Genomic DNA, 11,839 nt, shown 5'->3' with positions numbered 1-11,839 from the left:
GCACTTACTTTTCTTATAGAAACGTCTCATTTTACTTTTAATACTCTTTACTTCTAATTCTTCTTCTAATGCTAAATATTTTCTTGAAAATACATTTTTTTTTTCATTTGACGTTTTGTATAATTCGCAAATAATAAAAACCTATTTTAATTTAATTCCAATTTGTAACATAATATTTGTAGATGTATTTATAATATTTATAATGTATTATAATACTTTTAAACATTAATATAAAGAATACAAATAATATTTATTTTCAGTGCTGTTATCCAATCATTGGATGAAAAAAATTAAATAGTGATTGCTTTTTTGATAGAAAAGACGACAAAAGTAATATTTTATTAAAATATATAGTAACATATTTTTAAGTAACTTTTAAAATAATTAAAACCAATTAAGCAAAAACAAAATTACTTTTTTGTTCTCGAATTCATTTTTGGATAACCTAGCATCCCACATAGACAAAAGCATCCTCCAGCACATATTGATTGAAGCTCGATAAGAGCGTGGATTTCGTTGTCGAAAGAAGAATCTCAGCACTCACTAAAATTTAATCTTAGTCGTGGACCAATGCGGACTCTATCTTCTTTCAAGAACAGTCCCAGCACCCATTAATTAAAGCTTGATTAAAAGCGTCAATCAACGCGGACTCTGTTCTCGAAAGAAAACAGTCCCAGCACCCATTGATCCAGACATTCAAATGCAGTGAGTTTGTTGTCATGTTGCCAACAATGTTGCAGCAACCAAGTTTGATAAACTCGGGACAAGGTGAGACAGCATTTTGTCTGTAAGGTTGCACTCGAGTGATTTCCAATTCTATTAATGGCAAATAAATAGCAACATTTCAACATTGAATTTAGTACTTGCAAAGTTGTTGCTATCAAGTTGCTGTCATTTTTTTCGAGAACAGTCCCAGCACCCATTGATCTAAGCTCGATAAAGAGCGTCGATCAACGCGGACTCTATTCTCGAAAGAATAAAGTTTGTCCCAGCACCCATTAACTCAGGTAGCCAAATGCAGTGAGTTTGTTGTCATGTTGCCGACAATGTTGCAGCAACCAAGTTTGATAAACTCGGGACAAGGTGAGACAGCATTTTGTCCGTAAGGTTGCACTCGAGTGATTTCCAATTCTATTAATGGCAAATAAATAGCAACATTTCAACATTGAATTTAGTACTTGCAAAGTTGTTGCTATCAAGTTGCTGTCATTTTTTTCGAGAACAGTCCCAGCACCCATTGATCTAAGCTCGATAAAGAGCGTCGATCAACGCGGACTCTATTCTCGAAAGAATAAAGTTTGTCCCAGCACCCATTAACTCAGGTAGCCAAATGCAGTGAGTTTGTTGTCATGTTGCCGACAATGTTGCAGCAACCAAGTTTGATAAACTCGGGACAAGGTGAGACAGCATTTTGTCCGTAAGGTTGCACTCAAGTAATTTCCAATTCTATTAATAACAAATAAATAGCAACATTTCAACATCAAATTTAGTACTTGCAAAGTTGTTGCTATCAAGTTGCTGTCATTTTTTTCAATAATAGTTCCAGCATCCATTGATCAAAGTTTAATCTTAGCCGTCAATCGATGCGGATCTTATTTTAAGAACAGTTTCAGCACCCAATGATTGAAACATGTTCAAGACTTCAATCAATGGGTACTAGAATTGCTCTTGAAAGAGGAGAGATCATAAGATACATCTTTTTGTCTATCTAGGATGTTTGCTTACCTAAAGATGAACATGAAAACAATAAAGATAATTTTGTTTCATAGTCTTAATTACTTTAAAAATTTGATAAAAAATGTTACTTTGTTACTATTAGATGTGCAAATTAATTCCGTATTTTACATTTTATATCATAACTCTGTTTTAAAACTAAATATTTTTTCACCACTTTGTAGTTTGTACGTGTGTATCTCTAAGTGCTCAAAACCCAATATGTCTTGATGAAGAAGGCATTATGACCTCACGAAACAACTGTGAACACGATGATCGACAAGTAGCATTTGAGACGGAGCACTCTTTTCGCATTTCAATTAAAAGTTTCAATTAAAGATGATTGCTCCGCAAAAAATGCACCGAATTAATTTGCGCACCTACTTTAACGATTGAAAGATTAACTTTGGTCGTTTTTATTATATTATAATGAACATAATTTCATCATAATCTTCTACATATTATATTTATAAATTTTATGTCAGGTCAGGAAAATGTTTCTGATAGTGATTCATTTCAGACGATAATGATTATTTTGTAATTTATAATAGAAAAGGTGAGCAAAAATGCCAAGTATTTTTGTGCATTATTTTAAGAATAAAATAATTTCTAATTATAACAAAATATTTAATATCATAAAGCTAATATATAATTAACAATTCATTAAATTATCAAGAAAGGAATAATTATTAAATGATTACTTACATTAATGAAAAATACATGAGATATCTTGAATGAATTAATAGTACAACAGTACAACAAATTGTGATCACTAATAACAATATAAATTCAGACTGTCAAACTTGAGGACAGACATTGGAACTGTCCTAGACTAACAATAAGTTTATATAGTAGAAGACTTTAAAATATTTAAAATCAATTTAAATATATTATAATAAAAAATAAATTAATAAAAAATCATATAGAATGTAGTCAAAGAATCATTTTTAATTAAAATTTAATCAAAACATTTCTTTCAAAAGTCAAGAAAGATTTTTTAGAAAGATTTTTTTACGTTACAAAAATTGCTCTTAGTAAAATAATTAAGGATTAAAGTTTATTATCTTATATAATGTTACCTCAGCTAATTATATTATTATTTAAGTAAATATTACACAACAAATGTAAACATTTAATTATGTATACAAGCATAAAATATCAACGATTTAAAAAAATATTTATTTAAAAATTTAAACTTATAAATATTTAATAATAAGATTTTAATATATTTTGGAAACAAATTTCATACAATATATTTAAAACTTTGAGACTAAAATTGTTATTTAAATAAACCATATAAAATAGACATATGAAGAGATGTCTAAACTAAACTTTAAATATTCCTCTAAAGAAACAAAAAAAAGTTTTGTCTGCAAATGCTGGATGCAGTACTTAGCAACCAGAAAAATATAATGATACAGAAACAGAAGAGACAATAGAAGAAAAGAGAAAGTGGACTCCCTCTCGAAAGGTCAACATTTTCTTCTAGAACCGGTTTTTAGATTTAGGGCTGGTGAAAGCATCAACATTTGAAACTCCGAAACTTCAAAAAATCAAATTCATATAATTATATAGGCCTCCGTTTTTAGACTTCTTTACTGTTGTTTGAATAAATTTTATCATTTTCGATGTACTTTGTGCGCTGATGAACACGAATCCGGCAAGCAAATTGTTCCATCACGTCAAATTTGTAAGAAAAGTCAGGTTAAAGTGTCAAAAATTAATTCGGCAAAAGAAAAACGGCGTTAAAAAAAAATCTATTTTAAAAGTAACAGTTGACACTTTAACATATAACAAAGAGAGAGTGCAGGCGAAACTTCAACTCACAGGAAGGGTGACGAGCCAACGAGCCGACGAGCCAACGAGCCGACGCGCCAACGAGCCGACGAGCCAACGAGCATACAAGAGAAACAGCGCGACAACGACAGTAGTTGCCGACAGCAGGAACGAGTCTTCAAGGGATCTCCGAGCGAGGCGAGCGTGAGCAACATGCGAGTCTTAGCGATACTGTAAGTTGAAACTATAGTGTAATAATTTGTAAAACGAATGTCCGATTCGTGTTAACCAAGTAAAACAGCGCGACACTCGTTTAATCAAAGCCAGCGAACTCCCGTGCGGATCACGACCAACGCGTTAGAAAAAATAATAGCGCAAGTAGATAGGGTACTAACCTTACGCGAGTTAAGCCGTAGCAGAGATACTTCTCCGGTAAACGTAGTGACAAAACGCAAATTTCCATTCGACCATTTAGACCCGAGCTTACTAGAGACAGACGTAAACGACGCTCAACCGATTAACAGACGAATTATACCGTACGTCAGCAGAACGCCTAGTAGCCAAAGTCTTAGACGTTAATTCTTTTTATTGTTTTACGAGAGCGATCTCTTTGACCCCGAAGAAATTTATCGAGAACAGAGGCTGTTTAGAATAGTAGACGAGCATCAAAATTATGGTCGCATTATTCGCATTTGGCTAATGTTTGTGTCACACGTTGTGCTCATCGAGCCGGAAGATATCAAAATAATATTCAAAAGCATGAAACATATAGCAAAGGCATCTTTTTACAAGTTGGTCAACAATTTTCTGGGCAAAGGTCTCAAATTACTCAAGATGTCGACAAATGGAAAGTACATCGGAAAATCTTACAACCGGTCTTCAATCCCGATATGTTAAAAAAATTTATCGAAACGTTTGGCGAGTGCCTAGTCGACAAGTTGCTCGAAAAGAATGGGGAAGATTTAAACGTTACTACGTTTGTTACCAACTTGGTCTACGATATAGTGAGAGGTACGTGATGAACGCAAAAATGAAGATAAATACATCATGTAATAAAAGCGTGAAACGTACTACATTAATAGTACATCGCGCCGTAGCGTTTGCTCGTAGAATCATCTAACACAATAACATTTCAGAAACAATTTTGGGCATCCCGGCAAGCAAAACATACAGGATAAATTTAGAAAGTAAGTGTTCTGTGATAATGTGTTTTCCTTTTAGAAAACTGCCCAGCAAATACAATGTATATAATACAAATGTTAGTTGTAATTTTCCACTCAACAATGTTAGTTGTAATTTTCCATTCAACAATGTAATTGTTATATAGCGGGTTATATAATAGTACATTGTTGAGTGGAAAATTACAACCAGCATTTATATTACATGTAACTTGGTGTTTACTGGGTATTACAACAGTAAACACTTACTAACAAGTGTCTCAAAAACAGGAATCAGTTTATGATGATGTATAGATTTGCGCGACCGTGGTTGTTAATCAATTAGATTTACCGATTGACAGCAGCTAGCAAATCAGAGAAACAACACCAAAATGAATTAATGGACTTTTGTTCTAAAAAAATGGAAGATATGCACGAATCTCTACAAAAGAACGGTTTCCTCAATGACCCAAGAACTGGAAAAACATCTTTACTTGAGTTCACGATTGAGTACATGATCAATATGAAGAATCCGCAAATCACTAAACAAGATGCTATAGAAGAATGTTGCATCTTTATGTTGGCCGGCCAGGAATCAGTCGCCACGGCCACTGCAATAACTCTCTTTTATTTGGCAAGGAATCTGAAATGGCAAAAGAAATGTATCGAAGAATTAAATGAGACCATTGGTGAAGATGGAAGATCAATTATGGAAGATCTCACCAAGATGAAAAACTTAGAAATCTGCATTAAGGAGTCTTTAAGATTGTATCCTACCGTATCTTTGTTTGCAAGGACACTCGGGGAGGATATGAGAGTAGGTAAGATTTAAAGAAGAAAATTTTGCACAATAATTACTTTATTTTATTTGCATTTTAAAAAATTTCTAATTATTATCATTTTATTATTTAATATCTTTATATTATACAAGAGAACATGTAATACCGGCCGATTGCAATGTAATTATAATGTTATATTGTACGCATTGATTACCTCATCATTTTCCTAATCCTCACAATTTCAAACCAGAGTGATTTAGCCCTGAAAATTCCGAAAAAGGAATCGATATGCCTACATACCTTTCAACATGGGATTTTGCGACTGTATTGATGAGAAAAACAATTAAATATACAATAGATACATAAGATACATGAGAAATGTATTGTTTCTTTTTCCTATCTTTTTTTTAGAACGGCACTTTGCTATGTACGAGATGAAGTCAATTATCAGCGCTATTTTGAGGAAGTGCCAATTAAAACCGGTACTTGGTAAAAAGAAAATAATACCTAAATTTCATGTAACGGTTAGAGCACATGGGGGCCTTTGGATCAAAGCAAAAGCTCATGATAAATGAGAATTAAATCTTCATTCTGGTGGTAGAGTCAAAAAATGGTGCCTGTTCTATCAGACTGGTTAAATAGGGGAAACGATCTCCGGCTATCGTTTAGGATAACTTAAATGATTACGGAGCACGGATACTTCAACGCCTTTTTCTTTAACATCACGAAAGTAGCATCACCAATTTGCGCCCATTGCAGCACAGACATTGATACGGCGGAACACATCTTTCTACATTGTGCAGTTTGGCAGGCCGATTGCGACGCGTTAATAACCTTTGGTCATGATGTTAGTCTCAAGAAAAAAGGCATCCATATGCCTGTATACCATTCAGCGCTGGACCTCGCAACTGTATTGGTGAGAAAAACAAATATTTAATAGAACATAAAATACATGTGAGAAATGTATTGTTCCTTTTTTGTATCTTTTTTAGGATACAAATTTGCCATGCTCCAGATGAAATCGATCATCAGCGCTATTTTGAGGAAGAGTCAATTAGAACCGGTCCTCGGCAAGGAAAGCTTTTTAGCTAAATATCGCATAACAATTAGAGCACATGGCGTACTTTGGATCAAAATAAAAGCGAATGATGAATACAAACCGAAGCAATCCTACACATCAGGGACGGAGACTTTTGATTTTTCTGGGTGTGGAGTACCTTTGGGTGTGGAGTAGCTAGAGAAACTAGCTGACACTGGATTGGACTTAGTTACATTGTCGATTCGCGAAGTAAAGCAGAATAAAATTGATTTACTCTACGATACAGGAGTGGCTATCTGTATGATAAAGATGAGCTCAAAGAAACAGCTCTATTACATGAAGAAAAAATTGACTGGAATTACAGGATACGCCATGTCAACAATAGGAAAAATCTATGCTACTGTTAAATTAAAAGATTGCGAAATAACGCACCCGTTTTATGTCACGAGACAACGCCCAGCTCGAATATGACGGAATTCTAGAAGCAGACTTCATTCAAAAATATGTAGATGCGTGCGATTTCCGCTCTAAACAGATTAAGATTGAGAATAATTATTTTAACCTTTTTTTTAGTGCTCCGCACGTTTTTGTACCACCGCCTACCAGCAACTTCGGCATATTTTTTCCCAGCGGAGCAAGTAAAAAAAATTATACGTACTTGTGAATGTTTTTAATTTTATTTATTTTATACATATACACTTTCTTCTTGTAAATGAAAAATAAATTTTAAATTTTGTATTTCAACATGGTGTGATATTTTTGAAAACAATCTCCCATGTGCATTCTGGCTTTACTTGGGCAAATGTCACAGTAATCACTTGTTTGACGTCTGCCATCCATTTGTTTCCTTGTAGAGCATACAACGCAGTCTCTCTTTGAACCTTTTCTCATTATGCGAAGTTTTCCGTTTAATCTAATTTCAGAAATTGATGTAGAAACTTTTGTTCTATCCTGGCAAAAATCTAGCTACGGCGTAGCATCTTAAGCGTAATCATGTTAAAAACATTTGGCTCCGCAGCGGAGCCAACGGAGCGCTAAGAGTTAAATTGCATCCGCATAGAAAAATCACTTTAAAGCCAAAAAGTGAAACGATTGTGTAAGTCACGGTCGAACAAAACGTGATAGGAGTGACGCAAATAGAAGAGCCGTCACCCGATGTTTTTATCGGGAGCTGCTAGTAGAACCTCGCGGATTTCAACGCCCTGTGAGCATATTAAATACAACTGAGAACAAAATAAAAATAAAAATTCTACATGCTGAAATCGAAGAATTAATAAAGCTTATTGAGAAGCTTATGAATGTGATAACAAAAGAAGAACAGACGAAAATTTGTCGTCAAGAAAAAATTTGCAACCTCTTAAGAGTTACTCATCTCAATAGCGAGGAAAAAAAAGCATTAGTTGCTTTATACGAAGAATACAATAATATTTCATTTCGACGGAGAGCCACTGTCATGTACGAGCGGAATAGCGCACGAGAAAACGACGCAAACTGATACCGCAAGCATAAACGTATGCTCGTACCGGCTCCCCGAGAAGCATAAGCAAGAAGTAAATAAACAAATTGGCGAGATGTTGAAGAGTTATACGTCCCAGCAGCAGTCAATGGAACGCACCTTTTATTAGTAGTGCTCAAAAAGGAGGACGCACCAGGTAAATCGAAACTTCGCATTGTCGTAGATTTCAGAAAATTAAACGATCAAATAATAAAAGATTCGTTCTCTATACCGAACATAACAGATATATTAGATCAACTCGAAAGCGTAAAATATTTTACTACACTGGATCTTGCATCTGATTATCACCAGATAGCAATGGTCGAGAAAGATAAGCATAAAACTGCAATCTTTACACCCTACGGACACTACGAGTTTAACCGTATGCCGTTTAGACTTAAAAATGCGCCAGCAACATTTCAGCGATTAATGAATACAATATTAGGGGGTATGCAAAGACTGCAGTGTCTGGTACATTTGGATGACATCGTAATATACGCATCCAGCTTAGAAGAACACAACAGAAGATTGAAAGAAGTATTCGAGATAGATTACGGAAAAATAAATTAAAGCTACAACCAGAAAAATGCGAATTTTGACACAAAAAAGTAATTTATTTAGGGCATATTATAAGCGAAAATGGAATTTTGCCCAAATCAACGAAATTAGACGCAGTGAATAAATTTCCTGTACCAAAAAGCGTTAAAGAAATACAATCACTTATAGGTCTAACCGGATATTACCGCAAATTCATTGACAATTTTTCAAAAATTGCATGACATTATACAAAGTTAAAAAAAAAGGAAAAAAAATTTACATAGACAACAGAACAACAAAATGCGTTTGATACATAATTATTGGTTAAGTAGTGTCTCGATACAATGAATAAAAGTCTTTCGATGTCATCATGGAAAATATTGAATAACATGCAGTATCGTGATCCACAAAAAGAATTTCTGCCTTTCGAAATAAATTACTTTGTCGCTCATTTTAGACAAAATAGTACTCTGCAATATCGTATGTATATGTTTATAGAGGTAATTAAAATTATTATCTCCTAAAAAAGATAAATGAATGCTTCGGCATATGTTATCTTAGTATGTGATAACACTAGGACTCTGTCTGCCAGCATCGTGTTCTACATATAATCTAAATTTTATATTGGAAAAGATATTACAAGATAGAATTATCTCAATATATGATTTTCATTTCGCGGACATCTATTTGATTCAGGTTGAAAACCTGATAGAGGATGACAAGTTATTCGGTGGTGCATTACTTTATATTTGGTACGTCTTAGAAAAAAAAAACAATAACCATTTTACGATAAGGACACATTAATAACATAATATAACAATAAGATGTAATAATATAATTGTTGTAGCCCCATGAGCTACTTTAATCGTCTTGCATATCCGCTTAGCAACGATCACGCTACGAGCTCTTGTTGCATCAAAAATGCAAGATTGCGGAATTTGCAAACGTGCGAGCAGCGTAAGCATCGCACGATTGATGTGAATATGACCATATATGGTCATTGTAAGAGCCTAAAACCCCACCATATTGGAAATACTGAAACTATAAATTAGACTGCCTAATTATGGGCAGCGGAAGATTCTTAATGTAAAGTACGAACGGCACGTAAGCGCTCCGCGATAAGTCGGTCACCTGACATCCAGTAACACGTCCAGCGGCCGAGTGCGCGATAAGACACGTGATCCGTTCACAACAATTCGATTATTTTAAAAAGGGAAACCGTTTATAATAACGTTTGGGAAATAAAAGTGTTAATAAAAAAGTGAGAGTGTTATTCGCCACCCCACGCGTCCTCCTTTAAGTGTCCTCGTGGGTTCCTACCATTAAGGCGAACCGATTCCCGAATATTTTATCTTGTTGTATCCAGCAGTACAACAAAATTGGTGTCAAAAGTAAGATGCAACAAAGCTAATTACTACTGACATACTCTGAGTGGAGTCCGGAGATGACCAAGCTTCACCGTCAAAGGAGACACCGTAAGATTGAGAGAGACACAGCGATAAAAGGCAGGAGAAACATTCTCTGTAGTAATCTCTCAACTGAGAAAGAAACAAGCTCAGTAACCAGACGATAATAAGTGCTGACAAGCAGAGAATCACACGTAAAGACAATCACCCATCCGGTGGTCAACACACGGAGTCACCGACGCAGAGAAACTGCAAGGAGCCTATGAGCCAACGAGCCATCGAGCATATGAGCCAACGAGCTTACGAGCCTACAAGCCAACGAGCCGACAAGTCAACGAGCCGACGACTCAACAAGCCGACGAGCCAACCAGCCGACGAGCCAACGAGCCGACGAGCCAACGAGCCGACGAGCCAACGAGCCGACGAGCCAACGAGCATACAAGAGAAACAGCGCGACAACGACAGTAGTTGCCGACAGCAGGAACGAGTCTTCAAGGGATCTCCGAGCGAGGCGAGCGTGAGCAACATGCGAGTCTTAGCGATACTGTAAGTTGAAACTATAGTGTAATAATTTGTAAAACGAATGTCCGATTCGTGTTAACCAAGTAAAACAGCGCGACACTCGTTTAATCAAAGCCAGCGAACTCCCGTGCGGATCACGACCAACGCGTTTGAAAAAATAATAGCGCAAGTAGATAGGATACTAACCTTACGCGAGTTAAGCCGTAGCAGAGATACTTCTCCGGTAAACGTAGTGACAAAACGCAAATTTCCATTCGACCATTTAGACCCGAGCTTACTAGAGACAGACGTAAACGACGCTCAACCGATTAACAGACGAATTATACCGTACGTCAGCAGAACGCCTAGTAGCCAAAGTCTTAGACGTTAATTCTTTTTATTGTTTTACGAGAGCGATCTCTTTGACCCCGAAGAAATTTATCGAGAACAGAGGCTGTTTAGAATAGTAGACGAGCATCAAAATTATGGTCGCATTATTCGCATTTGGCTAATGTTTGTGTCACACGTTGTGCTCATCGAGCCGGAAGATATCAAAATAATATTCAAAAGCATGCAACATATAGCAAAGGCATCTTTTTACAAGTTGGTCAACAATTTTCTGGGCAAAGGTCTCAAATTACTCAAGATGTCGACAAATGGAAAGTACATCGGAAAATCTTACAACCGGTCTTCAATCCCGATATGTTAAAAAAATTTATCGAAACGTTTGGCGAGTGCCTAGTCGACAAGTTGCTCGAAAAGAATGGGGAAGATTTAAACGTTACTACGTTTGTTACCAACTTGGTCTACGATATAGTGAGAGGTACGTGATGAACGCAAAAATGAAGATAAATACATCATGTAATAAAAGCGTGAAACGTACTACATTAATAGTACATCGCGCCGTAGCGTTTGCTCGTAGAATCATCTAACACAATAACATTTCAGAAACAATTTTGGGCATCCCGGCAAGCAAAACATACAGGATAAATTTAGAAAGTAAGTGTTCTGTGATAATGTGTTTTCCTTTTAGAAAACTGCCCAGCAAATACAATGTATATAATACAAATGTTAGTTGTAATTTTCCACTCAACAATGTTAGTTGTAATTTTCCACTCAACAATGTAATTGTTATATAGCAGGTTATATAATAGTACATTGTTGAGTGGAAAATTACAACCAGCATTTATATTACATGTAACTTGGTGTTTACTGGGTATTACAACAGTAAACACTTACTAACAAGTGTCTCAAAAACAGGAATCAGTTTATGATGATGTATAGATTTGCGCGACCGTGGTTGTTAATCAATTAGATTTACCGATTGACAGCAGCTAGCAAATCAGAGAAACAACACCAAAATGAATTAATGGACTTTTGTTCTAAAAAAATGGAAGATATGCACGAATCTCTACAAAAGAACGGTTTCCTCAATG

The 11,839-nt window shown here is 35.4% G+C and overlaps 1 pseudogene; it reads left to right on the top strand.

The window, feature by feature from the left end:
• The first annotated feature begins 1,034 nt into the window (after window positions 1-1,034).
• Window positions 1,035-6,391, top strand: LOC105194276 (annotated as a pseudogene).
• Window positions 6,392-11,839: the final 5,448 nt, after the last annotated feature.

The sequence above is a fragment of the Solenopsis invicta genome, chromosome 1, assembly GCF_016802725.1.
Source record: "Solenopsis invicta isolate M01_SB chromosome 1, UNIL_Sinv_3.0, whole genome shotgun sequence".
Lineage (NCBI taxonomy): Eukaryota > Metazoa > Arthropoda > Insecta > Hymenoptera > Formicidae > Solenopsis > Solenopsis invicta.
Note: the sequence above shows the minus strand (reverse complement) of the source record. Positions and strands in the feature narration are given on the sequence as shown.